Below are 15422 nucleotides of genomic sequence, written 5' to 3' on the forward strand. Positions count from 1 at the left end.
AGAGACCCCCTTACAATGCACATGGTTCCAGGAAGGGTTCCTTCTCAAGGCCTCATCTGACCCTCAGTGATTTTCAAATCCAAGACGCTGTAGAGGCAGGACGCGGAGGAGCACTGAGCTGGGGAGCCCCTACCAGCTCCCTCCTGTTTCTTAGCGCCGGCCTTGGCTGGGGCTGGTCACTGTGTGACCAGGCCCAGCTGTGTGACCTCGCATCCTGGCAGAAGCTGGCTCTGATTACATGTGGGGACAGTTTCTGAACAGGGACAGAGGGAGGGGAGCAATCAGCGCCCACTGATGATGCAAGCTTCATTCCACCAAACCAGCTCCTTCCCGCTGCCAGTCACACACCCACCACAGACCCCATTCACTGTCCCACATGGCAGTGACAGGGCCTGGGAGCCCAGAGGGGTCAGCACACATCATCGAGAAGGACAGGAGGAGTCCACCATGTGAGAACTCCTGTTGACAGTGCATACAGAGGCCGGCTGGCTTGGGTTCCCATGACCCAAGGTGACACAAGACTTGAACCCAGATCTTATTCCAACATTGGTTCTCTCCGCTTCCTCCCTAGAAGATATGGGTGTCTTTTCCCTGTGAGTGTTTTCCAGGTGTTCCAGGTCTATACCCGAGACCAGGAACTTGGGCATTGAGGACCAGCCTGAGCCTCACACACAGATGGAGATTCTGCTGAGGTGGGGACAGTGCAGAGTGACTGCAGAGTCAGCTGGTTCCCCCCTCCCAGAACCCTGGCTCTGAGAGGGCACCTGGGATAGCTGTGGGAAGAGGCCCTCGTCCACCACAGAGATGGCCACGGAGAGGTGGTTGTCCACCTCAGGCATTCCAGTGCCCGGGCTTGGATCTATCTGCTGCCCTTAGGCTTATCAGAATTATCCCAGCCCAAGCCACCCTTTGGGGCTTTGCTTCCCCTTATCACTGTTATGGTGACCACCAGGAAAGTCTGCATCATGGGGCTGGGGCCCACGCCTGAGAACCAGCCCCAACAGGAAGTGACTTTATGACACGAGCCTTGACTCTGTATGGGGGGAAGACGAATCCTCTACGCTCTAGGTCCTTTTTGGCTGGTCTATGAATTAAACTGACATAAGACAGAATAACAGGGGAAAATCAAACAAAGCTTTATAACGTGTATACATGGGAGAAACCCAGGAAAACTGAGCAACTCTCCATAATGGCTGAGGTCGCCACCTTAAATACCATTTTTAGCTACAGACAAAGGAGGGTGTTGGTGGTAGTGGTTTGGGACTTCAAGGGGGAGGAAGGCAATTTACATGGAGATGGAAATGCAAATGGGCCAACTACAGACAATGTGACCTGAGAGACATGTTTTACATTACATTACAGTTATCTTATGGTATTAGCTCCTTCCTGGAACAGGCCCTTCTATTTTAAATCCTTTTAGGCAGTGGGGGTGGAGGTCAACGTTTCTTTCAGAGTCTTTTGTTCTTAATAGTCAAGCCAAAGAGACACATTTTGGGATGTCCAATTCTGATCCCCCACAACTCATTTATCCCTTCTCCACAGTCCTCTTTCCAGACTGAAGATCCAGGCCCCATCTGTTTGGTCTTTTGAGGTGTCCCTCATGGGGACCCCTACTCCCAGCCACAGCTGCTCACCATCTTCTTACTTGTATGGATCTCTACAGCAGCCCATTAGGGTAGGCAAGAGTGGTTATCCCACCTTACAGATGTGGAAACTGAGGCAGAACCATCAGTGACCTGCAGAACCAAGACTTTGTGGGGGATCAGAATTGGCCACCTCAAAATATGTCTCTTTACCTTGATTATTTTCTCTGAAAGAAACTTTGACCCCCCTCCCCCCGACTAACTGCCTACAGGAATTTAAGATAGAAGGCCTATCCCTGGGACAGGCCATCACCATCGATAACTCTGGGTATGGATAGACTGGGAGGGTCCTTACTAAGCCCATTCTTATCAAAGCTCTGAAAACCAAGTAAAAGTAGAAGTTACTCTTTGTAAGAGACATTTACATTCATAAGGGAAATCTCTATTTGTAAAAGTGTCTCCCTCTCTGTACCAGGAAGAAGGAAGGATGACCTTATCTCTAGAAACTCTTATCAGTGTGGAAGGCAAGAACTTAAATCTGCATAATCATGTTTACTGTGCTTTTCTGGTAATCTCCCATAGCTGACTCCTCCACCCCCAACATCCTCCTTTGTCTACCTGAATATGCTATTTAAGATGAGAACGTCCACCATTTTGTCAAGTTACCCAGTTTTTCTGGGTCTCTCCCATGTATACACGTTATAAAGCTTTGTTTGATCTTCTCCTGCTATTCGGTCTCATGTCAATTTAATTTTTAGCCCATCCAGAAAGGACCCAGAGTGGGTAGAGGATAGTCTTCCTCCCCTTCAACTTGAACCCAGGTGTCCACACTCCCACCCTCCACTGAATGACTCAGGAAACCACAGCTGGGCGTACATGCATTCATTCTTTGATGTCAGTCTCTAGTCATACCTTCTCAATACTAAATTTCTGGCAGGATGGGCAACTGTGGGGGACTGACGGGCCTACCTAGGCTGGGAGATCAGAGACCAGAAATATGAATGGGGTAAATGGAAATTAGCCAGGCGGGAGGAGGGGCTGTGGCTAGGAGAGTCTTGGGCAGAGGAAACAGCCAGTGGAAAGGAACTTAAAAAGGGTTTTGAGGCTGGAGAGGTCAGGGAAGAGGGCTTGGCTGTGTTCTAGAGAAGATGTTCTGCCTTCTTTCCCTGTGCTGGGGGCCTGAAGGGGGCCAGCAGGGGTGCACACTCTGCTCTTTGGAAAAGCCCTTTCCAAGCCTGTTTCTGTGCCTTGCAGACAACCCTTGCTACAGCCCTCGCTGGCTTTGGGAACGGGAGGGCAGCCTAAGTTTCCGCTAACCCAGCCCCATTCCTGCGGTGGATTGAGGGGGTGGCAGGATGGGGACTGGGGGCCTCCAGTGCCAGAGGAATCACTGCTGGGCTCCCAGTGTCTCTCCTGGGGGCCCGGCGTGTCAGCAGCACGTGGTGGCTGTCACCAAATGGTCAGGACGAAATCTCCCTGCGACCCCGGAGCTGGGATCTCCTTGAAGGTCCAAGACCAAGAGGCAGTCAGCCTGGTTGCCTGTGACCACAGAGTTCCATGGCCTTCCCTGGAATCAGGAAAACACATTTGGGTCCTCTTTGGGAAAAAGGCAAATTTGCTTTTTTAGGGGCAGAGATTCATTCCTAATCATGACTTAATGTATAACCTCTACTCAAGAGAGTTAACTCCTCTGAGCCTCGGGGTCCCCCAGAGTACACTCAGTCACCCCTGTTTTGCAAGGTAATGTCTATTGTCAGCCCTGTGTTAATGAAGGGAGGCTAGTTCCTTTTTCCTTTTTTCAGCTTTTTTGAAGTGCAGTTGACATATAGAAGAATACACAAATCATATATAGGCAGCTGCTAAAGATTCACAAACCAAGCACACCAGCATCCAGATAAAGAAACAGAACATTTCCATCCCAGGAGCTCCCTTGTGCCCTCCCCTCCCCCACCAAGGTAACCACAACCTTGACTGCTAATGGGCTCGACAAACGCTGCACTTGCCTTCTCCTGTACAGAGCAGACCCTTAAAAAAGAGAGGAACAGGGGCCAGCCTAGTGGCTTAGTGGTTAAGTTCACGTGCTCTGCTTCGGTGGCCCCAGGGGTCGCAGGTTCAGATCCCGGGTGCGGACCTACTCGCAGCTTGTCAGGCCATGCTGTGGCGGCATCCCATATAAAGTAGAGGAAGACGGGCACGGATATTAGCCCAGGGCCAATCTTCTTCAGGGGAAAAAAAAAAAGAGAAGGATTGGCATCAGATGTTATCTCAGGGCTAATCTTCCTCACAAAAAAAAAAGACAGAGAGGAAGAGCAGAGAGGCCAGCTCCAGGACCTCTGTGTGTGACACCTGATTCACATTACACAGGAGCCATCGTCACCCATAGCCTCCAGCATTTTCAGAACTGCTGAGCCCTGGAGCTGGGGGGTGCAGTGGTGGGGCACATCCCCCAGGGCTTTGACCAGCCAGCCCCTGCCAAGGGGAACCCAGGAGGCTCCTCCGGAAAGCAAATCTATGGAAAACCACTGTGCACAGCTTTTCAAGAAAAAGAGCATGTTTTTTTCTTTTCTTTAAAAATTATATGAGGTTTTCAGAATCACACGCCCAATTGGTGGGCCAGAGAAAAGTAGCAAAAAGAAGGCTGTTTCATTTTTTTAAAGCTGGAACATTTAAAGAACAGCCGTCCAGCTGGCCTGCATTCAGCGCCCTGCCTTTCCACGCCCCTCTCTGGAGGCGGGCGCTCCTCGCCCGCCTGTCCTCCTGCGCTTGGTAATTGCATCCAGCTTTCCAGAGCGGAAACTCATGCTTCCGGGCCCAGGCCCAGCTGCTCTCTAGATGGTTGTTGTAGGGGACAAAGGCGGAAGTCCCCATCCCTGCTGCCCACAAGCCCATCTCCTCTCAGGTTAAAGACACCCCAGTTCTGGTCCCGGCTCTGCTGTGGACTTCGCCTCTCCAGGTGTCAGTGTCCCAGTATGAAACATAAGCAAGTCCCCACACTGCTGCTGGACTGGCCGGCTGTGAGACCCATGGAAGTGAGGGCACTGTGAGAGATGGGAGGGATGGTTCTCCAGGCATCAGGCCCAGGCCCACTCTTCCAGGAAGTCTCCCAGGGAGAGAAGCCCCCTGCCCCCCAGCACGACAGCCTCTGGCAGCTTGTACTGTCTATTCATCCAGCAGCTTCTACGTGCAGACACAGGGAGCACAGAGCTACGAACAAGGCAGTGTGGTCTCTGCCATCATGGAGCTTGCGCCCTGCTTCCCTTACATGGCCTGAGTCATTTAGGCAGCTGCATCCCTTACCTGGCTGGCATCTCCCATTACTCCCGCTGGGGTGACTAGGTATGGGGTAGGAAGCAGCAGCTGGACCTTGTGCTTCTATGTTTCTGTCAAGAAACTTGGCTGCAAGAACAGACACCCCTGGCGCCAGGGGGTGGACTCTGTCACTGCCGTCCAGACGCCCCCACCCCACTCTGTCTTTATCCCCACGGGTTTGCCTTATTTGCCTCTCTCTGCAGCAGACCAGTTTCTTCTGCTTCTCTGTGCAGGCAGCCTCACAGTTTCCAACTCTCCACCAAGACTAACCACTGTACAGGAGGTAGAATCTGAGGAACCAGCTTGTCTCAGGAGGTCCACCCCTGTCCAGTCACCTCTGGCCCAGGTGGCAGTGGAGGGGTGGGTCACAAGGTGATAACAACCACAGCCCACATTTATTGAGCACCTGCTCTGCCCAGTGCTGTGGGAAACGCTGCACACACTAGTGGACTCTCATTTAACCGACACACAGCCCTCTGGTGTTATAGGTGTTATCCCTGCCCAGAGTCCAGAACCGCCGAGTCTCGGGCCTGGGGGGGGGGGCCCGAGACCAGAGCTACCTAGCAGCCTGAGTGCGGGAGCTGCTCCAGCTCTGAGCAGGACAGTGCGATGCAAGCGATGACGCTGGCCCCAGGGAGCTGAGACGCTGAGATGATGGGGGGCGACCGCTGGGGTGCTCCAGGAGCAAGGGGCTGACAACCCAAGAGCCAGGTGAGGCCAAGAGAATCTGAGGAGGTGCCTACAAGAGTGCCTCCGGCAGGGGCACTTGGGGAAGTGGGTTGTTGAAGGGGGTTCTCGGGAGAAGGAGAGCGAAGGAAGCAGGATAGGCCAGGAACAAGGCTCAGCAAGGACAGGGAGCTGTGGAGCATGAGATGCACCAGGGTTCGTCCCACCTTGAGGCAAGGGGATGGCTGTGCACTGTGGACCAGTCAGTCACGGCACATAACCATCCAGACAGGGCAGCGTCCTCTGCAGTCCTCAGCTGGCACTCTCAGGCTCGGAGGTGGGCATGCCCGCCCAGCGCCAACCACATCCCCTGAATCCATCCCCAGCAGCTCTCAAAGCCTATTGCTTCTCCCATTAAGTTCACTCCACTGGGCACAGCTTCTGCAGGACTCTGGGGTCACAATGTCTGGGGAAATGTTCCAAGGGAGGTTAGGGGGACAAACTTCCACAGCTGGTCCAGAGGCCGTGCCTGGTTCTCATCATCACCCTCCTGCACCACCCATATTAGAACATCTTATCCCTCAACTAGCCCTTCTGCTGGTCTTGGTGGCTTGTCTAGGGGGGTGACCCAGACTCTCATCCTGAAGGGTCTGAGGCCCTGGTGCCCATGCCCTCCAGTGGACAGTCACCGTGCTTGGCATTTACAGTTAAAACTAGGCATGACAGCACCAAGTGGGGCTCCTCTGGATCTGCTGGATGCTAAACCTGTGCCTCCCTGCCCCTCTGACGTGTCAGGAGTCCCCCTGCTCCTGATGGGCAGGGTCCCCTCTGCCACCACGGTGGCTCTTTCTGTGCCTGCGGGCCTCCAGGCACAAGGAACCCAGAGTGACCAGACGGCAGCGGTCGCTTGGAGTTTGGTGGGGCTCTCACTGTGTCCCCAATGGAAGCACCACTCCCAGGGGAAGCAGGGCCTCTAGATCCAAGAGTGGAGAGCTGGGACAGGAAGCACGGAGTCCTCAAGCGGATCCCTGGAAGGATCGGGGCCACAACTACTTCCATCCCCTTGGTTCCCAGACCTGTCTCTTCTACCTCTGGGATTGCTGTGGTTTAAGGAGAATACCACATCCTGTAGGACTGCTCCCCCTCCTGGCAGTGCCGTTCAAGAACAAAAATTCAACCAAGTAAATTTAAAGACCTAACTGGCTTTCTTCAGTGATTCATGAATCGGGCAGCATCCCACCTAGCGAGTAGAAAGGAGCTCTGAGGAGTTGTACAAAAGGGAAGGTTATTATAGGCAGAAAGAGGGTGGGACAAAGAAGTTAAAAGAGTGGATTATTTCAGGCAAGGTCACTTTCCATCAGGAGAAGGCAGGGAGTCTAATCAGGCAGATCACCTCACTCATATTGGTCAGGAAATTCCGGACTGATTGGTTTAAATTCCTACTGCCGGGAGAGACTGAAACTGCACTTAGGTTAGCTATGATGTCTTGGTGGGGCTTAGCACAAGTCACTCCATTTTGGGTCTGTTGTTTCTTTTTAAGAGTGCCAAGCTCGTGCGTCAGTGTGCTGCTGAGAGGCCATTCCGCTTTACTGTCAGACGGCAGCTTCTGTGTGGAGCGGAGGTGTAGGACTGGTGGCTGCCATGCTCCCGTGCCCACTGCTGCTCCTTCTCTGCTCTTTCTTTGTAAAGTGAGTCCCTTGGTCTGAGAGAGGTCTGTTCTGAGGGATCTCTGAGCTCCCAGATGGTGGTGCTGGCGGAGGCCCTGTGAGCAGCAGAGGCAAACCCTTACCTGGACGAGGAGTGAATCCCATCAAGTGCCATCTGGGTGGGCGCCAAACACCCACCACAACGTAACTCTCCATCCCTCCTCTCTCTTACACCACCCAAAGAGGAGCCGTCTTTGAGATCTTAAATGGGAAAAAGGAAAAAAAACCAAGCTTAATCTCTGATAAGGCATTCTGCTACACGTTATGTTATTTAGGAATACAATTTAATCCAACCGGGCCAGGGCCAGGATGTATCCCCAGGAAACGGGGCAGGTTTTTCCTCTTGGGAGGACATGGTGCATCTGTCTTCCAAGTACTGGGCCAGGTCCAGACACTTCCCAGTTCTGACGCTGTCAGGTCTCACAGAGGTTCCTTGGAAAAACCCCACTCTTGCCAACGCCTGGGTCCCCATTTCAGGATGAGGGGTGGGGGCTGAGCTCTGAAGGCTCTCACGGCTTTCTTCTTTGTTCATTCCTGGAATCTCTTTTTCTCGTCCCGAGGAGAGGAGGCCAAGAGCAGGAAGAACAAACCGAGGCTTCCTTAGAAAACAAGCCAGAAGTTTTTGAGCAAGTTAGATCCATATCTACCCTATGACCCAGCAGTTCCATTCCTAGGTATTGACCTAAGAGAATGAAAACGTATGCCCACAAAAGACTTGTACAAAAACGTTTACAGCAGCCTTATTCCCAACAGCCAAAACTGGACGTAACCCAAGTGTCTGACAGGTGAACAGATAAACCAATTGTGGAAGATCCATCTGACGGATCAGCAGATACTCACCCAACACTATCCTGATGGTACAGGTAGATGCAACAGCATGGGTGAGTCTCACAGTCATTGTGAGTGAAAAAACACAGCCACAAAGAGCACACACTGTGTGATTCCATTTATATGAAGTTCTAGAACAGGCAACACTACTCTATGGGAATAGCAATCAGAAAGTGATGGGGAGTGGGGGACCTGAGGGAACTTTCTGGGGTGATGGAAACGTACTATATCTTGTTTTGAGTGGATGTATACAATTGTCAAAACACTCAGTGAACAATCGGGATCTGTGCGTTTTAATATATGTAAATAATGCCTTAATTTTTAAAAATAAATTAACTAAAACTAAAAAAGAAAAGAAAGAAAGGCAGCCAAAGCCCTCAGGCCACACAGGGAGGCTGCGTCCTGGGTTTCCAGACAAGGCTTCCCCACATCTAAGGAGCTTGCTTATCTAGTTAGAGGTCAGCAGTTTCCAGCCAGGGACACGAGGGTCCTACTCAGCCATTTTCACAGGCACATCATTGGGGGGGAGACAAGGGGGTGGAGGTGAGGAGGAGGGAGGACGTGGGGAGGTTCCTCAGCGACAGCCCAGGAGAAGGGCTCGTTTAGTCGTTGACTGAGCATTCATTGAGCAGCTACTATGTGCAGACACTGTGGTAGGCACTGGAGACACAGCAGTGACCAAAACACATGGCCCTGCCCTCATGGAGCATTCTGGGAGACAGAGACATGGAATAACTAATCACACCAACGAGCACTTCCCCCCTGGGGTGAGGACGGAGAAGGAGACGCTCAGGGAGCTCCGAGGTCACAAGCCTGGAGTCCTCCCAGGTCCGGGGAGTTCTCTCAGGGGCCCTGAGTTCAGAGCTGAGTTCTGAACAATGAGGAGATTCTAAGCAGGTGAAGAGCAGGAGAGAGAGCATCCCCCCCAAAAGCCAGAGCAGAGAGAATCCAACATGGGAACCATAAACTCCAGCGCCTCGGAGGCCAAGCCAGCCATAGTAGAGGCGAAGAAGTAGAGGTCGGGCACAGGAGTCATCGGGGGCACCGAGCACAGGGGACCACGGGAGGTGACTGTTGCCCTGCAGAACTGCAGGCCTGGTGTTGCCCCATCTTCGCATTTTCTCCAAGAAAACCTAGAAATCTGGAGTTTTTGAAATGTGAACTTATATCAATTTTTAAATCTTGACTCAAATATTTAAATCACTTCTACAGATTCAAAGCAATCCCAATCAAAATTCCAGCAGGATATTTTGTAAAAATTTGCAAGCCAATTCTAAAATTTATGTAGAAAATCAAAGGGTCTAGAATAACCAAAAATAATCTTGCAAAAGAACAACAAAGTTGGAGCACTCCCACTACCTGATTTCCTGCTTTGGTATAAAACTACGGAATCAGGACAGTATGTTATTGGCAAAAGGATAGACACGTAGATCAATGGAATAAAAGAGTGTCCAGAAATAGACTCATACAAATATGGTCAATTGATTTTTTACAAAAGTGCAAAGACAACTCAAAGAAGAAGGGATAGTCTTTTCAGTAAATGGTATCTCCACATGACAGACAGACTCTTAGATGGCCCCCCATAACCCTCTCCTCTTGGTGTTACTCGTCCCTTTGTGTAAACTCGTCCCCTTGAGTGTGGGGGGGACTTGTGACTTGCTTCTAACCTATACAATATGGCAAAGTGATGGATGTCATTCCCATGATTGTTGTGTTACATGAGACTTCATCCTGCTAGCGCCTTGCTCCAGAGACTCTCCTTCCTGGCTTGATGGAGTCAGCGGTTGTGTTTGGAAAGCCCACATGACAAGGAGACCTCTAGGGACTGCAGGTGGCCTCTAGGAGCTGAAGGTGGCTGGCAAGAAACCAGGGCCCTCAGCCCTACAGCTGCAAGGAATGAATTACACCAACAACCTGAATGAGCTTGGAAGAGGATTCTTTCCAATCAATCCTCGAGATGAGAATGCAGTCTGGCTGAAATCCTGATCGCAGCCCGGTGAGACCCTAGGATGACCTAGCTAAGCTGTGCCCAGACTCCTGTCCCATAGAAACTGTGAAATAATAAATAGGTGTTGATTTAAGCCACTAAATTTGTGGTGATTTATGATGCAACACAGAAAACTAATATAATCCATAAGTCAAAAAATGAACCTCCACCCATACCTCATACGAAATACAAAAGTTAACTCAAAATAGATCAGAGGTCTAAATGTAAAACAATAAAACTTATGTTAAAAAACAAAACACTGACCACAGGTATGCTGGGACAAGCAGTGGTGAAGATAGGAGCCATGGGGCAGGGTGGAGCAGTGATGGAGGGAGAGCACAGCTGTGGCCCATTAGGACTCGAGGTCCAGAGCTGCCAGGGTGGCATGGGGACAGCAGCAGCCTCAGCTCCAGGATCCCTCTGGTGGCATCTCTGGTCTCCTCTTGCTCCCAGCTGCCCAATCCCTCTATATTCTCTAGTCTGGTCCAAGTCTGATTGACTTAGCTAATGCCACCCCCATGGGGCAGAGTCCTTTGCCCCAGGTCCCTTCATAGGTGACTGACCAACCTATAGATGCACAGTCTTGGGTCAGTGCCTACCACAGGTCTAATCAGTTTCCACTCCTGTGCACAGCCACCCATTGCCACCTCCTAGTGGAACCACATGCAGGAGCGACACGGGAGGATATAGATGCTGTGACTGACACATCAGAGAGCAGGTCTCCTCTCTGTGCCTTGGCCTCCTCTACTGCCCATCGGGACTGTGTCCCTTCCGTGCCCACATTCTGAAGATCCCTGGAGGCTCACACAGGCTGGGGATACTGTGGCCCTCAGTTGCCGCTCGTGCCATGGCTGTTGCCATCAGTTCCTGCCACGCTGCTGGGGCTGCAAGCCCAGGCAAGCTGCAGCTGCCCAGAAGCCCCGTCTGAGAAGGCTGGCAAGCAACTCCACAAAAGACGGGTGTTAGAGGTCGGGAGGGGGTGCAGAAAGCAACCTGGGAAGTGCAGGGCCCATCCCTTTCTAAGAGGCTCCAGGGAAGTAGGCAGCTCGTCACTAAGTCACCCACACCAAGGGGCCTGCTGATGGAGTAAATTCACAAGCACTTATGTGTGCCAGAGCGATGCAGGGACCAGGAGATGCAAAGACTCACGAGCAAATGGCTTGTGACCCAAGCAAGGATCAGCATTTGTGGAGGCAGGTGCAAAGGGGTCATTCGAAACCAGAGTTAAGTGGAGGGTGCGAGGCACCCACATCAAGGAGGGGCTGAGTTTTACGCTGCCTCGGCTGATCCCCAGGTCAGACGCTGACACAGCCCCCAAACAACCCCTCTTTCGTCTGTGGGTAGAGCCTCCAGGGACCTGTACTCTCATGGTTCTCAGAACACTTCGCCTTCCTCTCTCCCCAGTTGGTATGTAGGATTTCAGTCACGTCCACATAAGCACAGCCTTGGCAGGACACAACAGAAGGATTAGGTAGCCTCCCATCGGGCAGTGGGTGGGGGCAGAGTGGGGTGGGGACCACGACTCCTGGATTTTCTAAAGGACAAGAAAGCTGTTTCAAGAATTGCAAAATGTAAGTCTGAGTTCATTTTGTTCTGTGGCCCTACAAACACGCCAACATCTTCATCAGGTTAGAAAAGTAGAATATAAAAACTGGGACTACGGAGGAAGAAGGGCACAGCGTTCTCCCTTACCCCAAGCAAGATGCTATGCCAGGCATCCAGCCAGTTTATGCAGATATGGGGAGAAGACCTTGGAGGGAAGAGACATGGTGAAAACCTCCGAGGACAGATGGAGGCAAAGGCTCAGGCCTCCCATGCCTCCTGCGAAGCCTCTGCGGCTTGTCACGAGATGTAGGTTGCTATGGTGATAGGTAGAGGGAAGGCCCAACTGAGATTATGAAATGTCTCAAGGGAAGATGTTGGGGAGGGTCTACTTGCTTGTTCTGTTGTGTACCCCAAGAGTTTGAGGTGGTCTGAGGATGTCATACTGCCTCCCCCTAGTGCTGATGAGGGGCCTGAGCCCTAATGTGACAGGTGACAAGGGTGGCCTAAGATATAAGCGCTCCATCCTGACAGGCTTCCTGGAAGAGAAACATGTGGGAGCAAGTCTGAAAGAATGCAACAACCGTGGCTCACGGGAGCCTGCAGAGGGGCAGAGCACTCCCTGCAGTGGGAGGGGCCGAGGCCCCCACAGGAATGAGCGAGTTGTGTCCAATGGAATGGGAAGAAACCAAAGGATCCTCAGCCAGGAAGAAGAGCTGCCAAGTGGACCCGAGTCAGGCAGAGCACCAGAGTCTGAAATTCATCCTGCTCCAGTGGCCACTGGGCTCTGCCCTCGCTGCCACCCACTCTGTCCCCTGTCGTCCAGGTGCACCACCTCACTCACTGTCACCGGCCGGTGCCCAGCTGCATGCTCAGCAGGGGTACTTGCCCCAGCAGGGGCAAACAGGAGATTCCTGGAAGTGTCGGAATTTGACCCTGAGGTCGTTGGTGCAGGGCCCTGCTTCTCCCTGGCTTCACTCAAGCTTCGTGATTTGGACACAGAGCCAGGCACTGTGCTCACTGCCAGGCACAAAACGCCGGGCGCAGCAGACAGGGTTACAGCCCTCATGGAGCTTATGTCCCAGTGGGGGAACGAGACCTACAGATAGACGTAATGGCAAGGGTGATAAATGCAAGGCCCCTCCCACAGGCATGCTTGGCAGGGCCTGACAGATAGTCCCGCCAGCTGCTCCCAAAACGGCAGACAGCCACGCCCAGGGAGAGCTTGCCTCCCAAAGGCTGCCTTTTCTTGTCTTCCCACCAGCGCTTCCAAAACAAAACCCAACACGCCCTTCTCAGCCGCCTGGGTGCCCCTGCCAGTCGCCCACATGGATGCCCGATGCGGGCGCCTTCCCTGGAGACCTTAGGGATCCCAGCAGACCTGAGTCTGGCCAGGAGCTGAGGAGGCTGGGATGGGTTTTAAGATCCTATGTGCTCTGTATCACTGTCAGGGCTCTGACCCTGTGGCAGTCAGGCCAGCAAGTGGCTTCACCAAAGCTGAGTCAAATTTGGTGGCAGGGGACACCTGGCTATTTCCCTGCCCAAGACAGAAGCAGCTCAGTCTAGAGCCCAGGGCCGGGGGCTTTCCAGTCCCTGGGAAGACCCTGAGCTAGAATTCTGCTCTGGACTTCCAGCCATGCCTCATTGCTAGGACTGATTCATGGGGCCCTGAGCCTGCTCTCAGGTTCTGAGTGGCCTTAACATCTAGAGCCCAAGGCTTCTCTCTCCTTGACCTCTCATCTGTCTTTGTCACCCCCTCTCTGGTGGACTGCTTGCTCCTCTATGTGACTCCCACTCTTCCCTCAATCAAGAGCCACACTCTCCCCTTAGTGCTGCTGCCTGGGGCCAGGGGTCTTTCCACTGGGGGACCTTGGAAGCGCTCTGGGTTTGCAGGGCAAGGCCAGCACGATCAGATCAAATAACAGCTCCCCACTTATCAAGCGCCTACCATGTGTCTGGTGATCAGTAAGGTGATGGTCACATATATCTTATTGAATCCCCATTTCACCAAGGAGGAAACTCAGGGAGTTAAGTGTTTTGCCCAAGGACACACAGTCAGGATTCAACTCAGGCCTGCCTGACCCCAAAGTTCGTGCACTCTCTCTTCCGCTCACCCTTTCCTACCTTCCATTCCCAACCCCACCCCTGTAGCCTCAGATGAGTCATACCGCCCTCCCCACCCCAACTTGGGCGATTGTGATTGCCAGGTGCCTCCTCTGGTGAAAACAGCACACCCTGTAAGTTAGGACAGGCCACCAGGAAGAGCTCTGTCAGCCAGACCTCCCCCAACCCCCTGGCCTGGCTGAGGTTTTCCAGGTGACTTGTCCACCCTGTGCTCTGGTTCTCTGTGAGTGCTGTGCCCTCTTGCCTGGCCTATGGGAAAGCTGATGGTGGGGAAAGGGGCCCCACTTTATTCCCTGCCCATCAGGAAACTCTCCTCCTGACTTCCATTCCCCAGATCTGGAAACTGGTCTCCTGCCCAGGCCCCCAGAAAACTGCCAATCCCTACGGAAGAGCTGTCCTGATGGCAGAGAGGTTGTCCGCAGGATACAGGCTCCTGGCTGGGGCCCTCTTGCCTTATCACTCTGCCCCCTCTCATATTCCCTCTCACGTCCCCAGGAAGATGGTCTCAGACTCAGCCCACGGTGGGTGTTCACCACGGCCTGACTGGTGCCTGAAGACATATGAAGAATCAGGTGTCTCCACTGCCTCCTCTCCAGTATGTCCTTCCCCCTCTTCCTCTGGGACATTTGTGTGTATCACATTGACTTGAAAAGCAAATGACTTCAACCAAAAAATGTTTATTGAGCACCTACTTTGTGCCAAGGGGCACAGACGGCCCTGCCCTCCACTTTGCAGTTAAGTGTGGAGACAAGTGATAAATGCAGGCTCCACTCCTGGCCCCTTCAAGCCACTCTCCACCCCAAGGCCAAAGCGCCGTGTCCTATCTCTCCTCTGCTTACAACCCTTCAATGGCTCCCATTTACTTTAGGGTGGAGTCCAAACTCCTTAGCATGGACTATAGGCCCTTCCTGTTCCTTCTGGCCTTTGTACATGCTGTTCTCTCTGCCTGAAACCCACCTCCCACTTTGCCTGATGTTCTGACTCCTCCTTCAGACCACCTTCCCCAGCCAGGTTCTCCTGAGCCCCAGCCCACGTTATGGCCCTCTGTGTACTCAGCCACGGAACTTGTCCTTGGTCGTTTCTGCTTGCTTACAGCTGTCTCCCCCACAGTCTTTCTCAGGCTGCACTGCACATCAGAATCTCCTGAGGAACTGTAAAAAATACTGAGGCTCGGGTCCCACTCCCAGAGATTCTGATGCAGTTGGTTGAGAGTGTGGCCTGGGCATCGACAGTTTTAAAGCGCCTGCTATGACTGTAATGCCCAGCCAGGGTGGAGAACTCCTACGGAGAACTCCTACGCTAGCCTGTGAGTGGCCTGTGGGCGGGAGCTGAGCCTTCTTTATCTGTGTCCCCAGGGCCTGGCACTTAGTCTCACTCATCACTGGTTGGATGAATGGGATGAACTCGGATAGTCCAGGGAGTGACCAGTCCAGGGAGTGACCGCTGCAAGTGCCCTGAGGCAGGACAACTGCCTGGGCTTCCTCTGACACCGTCTTCTTCTTCTTCTTTTCTTTTTTTTTTAATTAATGAACTTCATTTCTTAGAGCAGTTTAAGTTCACAGCAAAATTGAGCAGAAAGTACAGACTGTTCCCTGCCCCTACACACGTACAACCTCCCCACTACCTACATAGCCACCAGAGAGGTACATTTGTTGCCATCAGTGAACCTATAGTATC

Source organism: Ceratotherium simum, chromosome 30, assembly GCF_057802395.1.
Source record: "Ceratotherium simum simum isolate JZ-2026a chromosome 30, ASM5780239v1, whole genome shotgun sequence".
NCBI classification, from domain to species: Eukaryota; Metazoa; Chordata; class Mammalia; order Perissodactyla; family Rhinocerotidae; genus Ceratotherium; species Ceratotherium simum.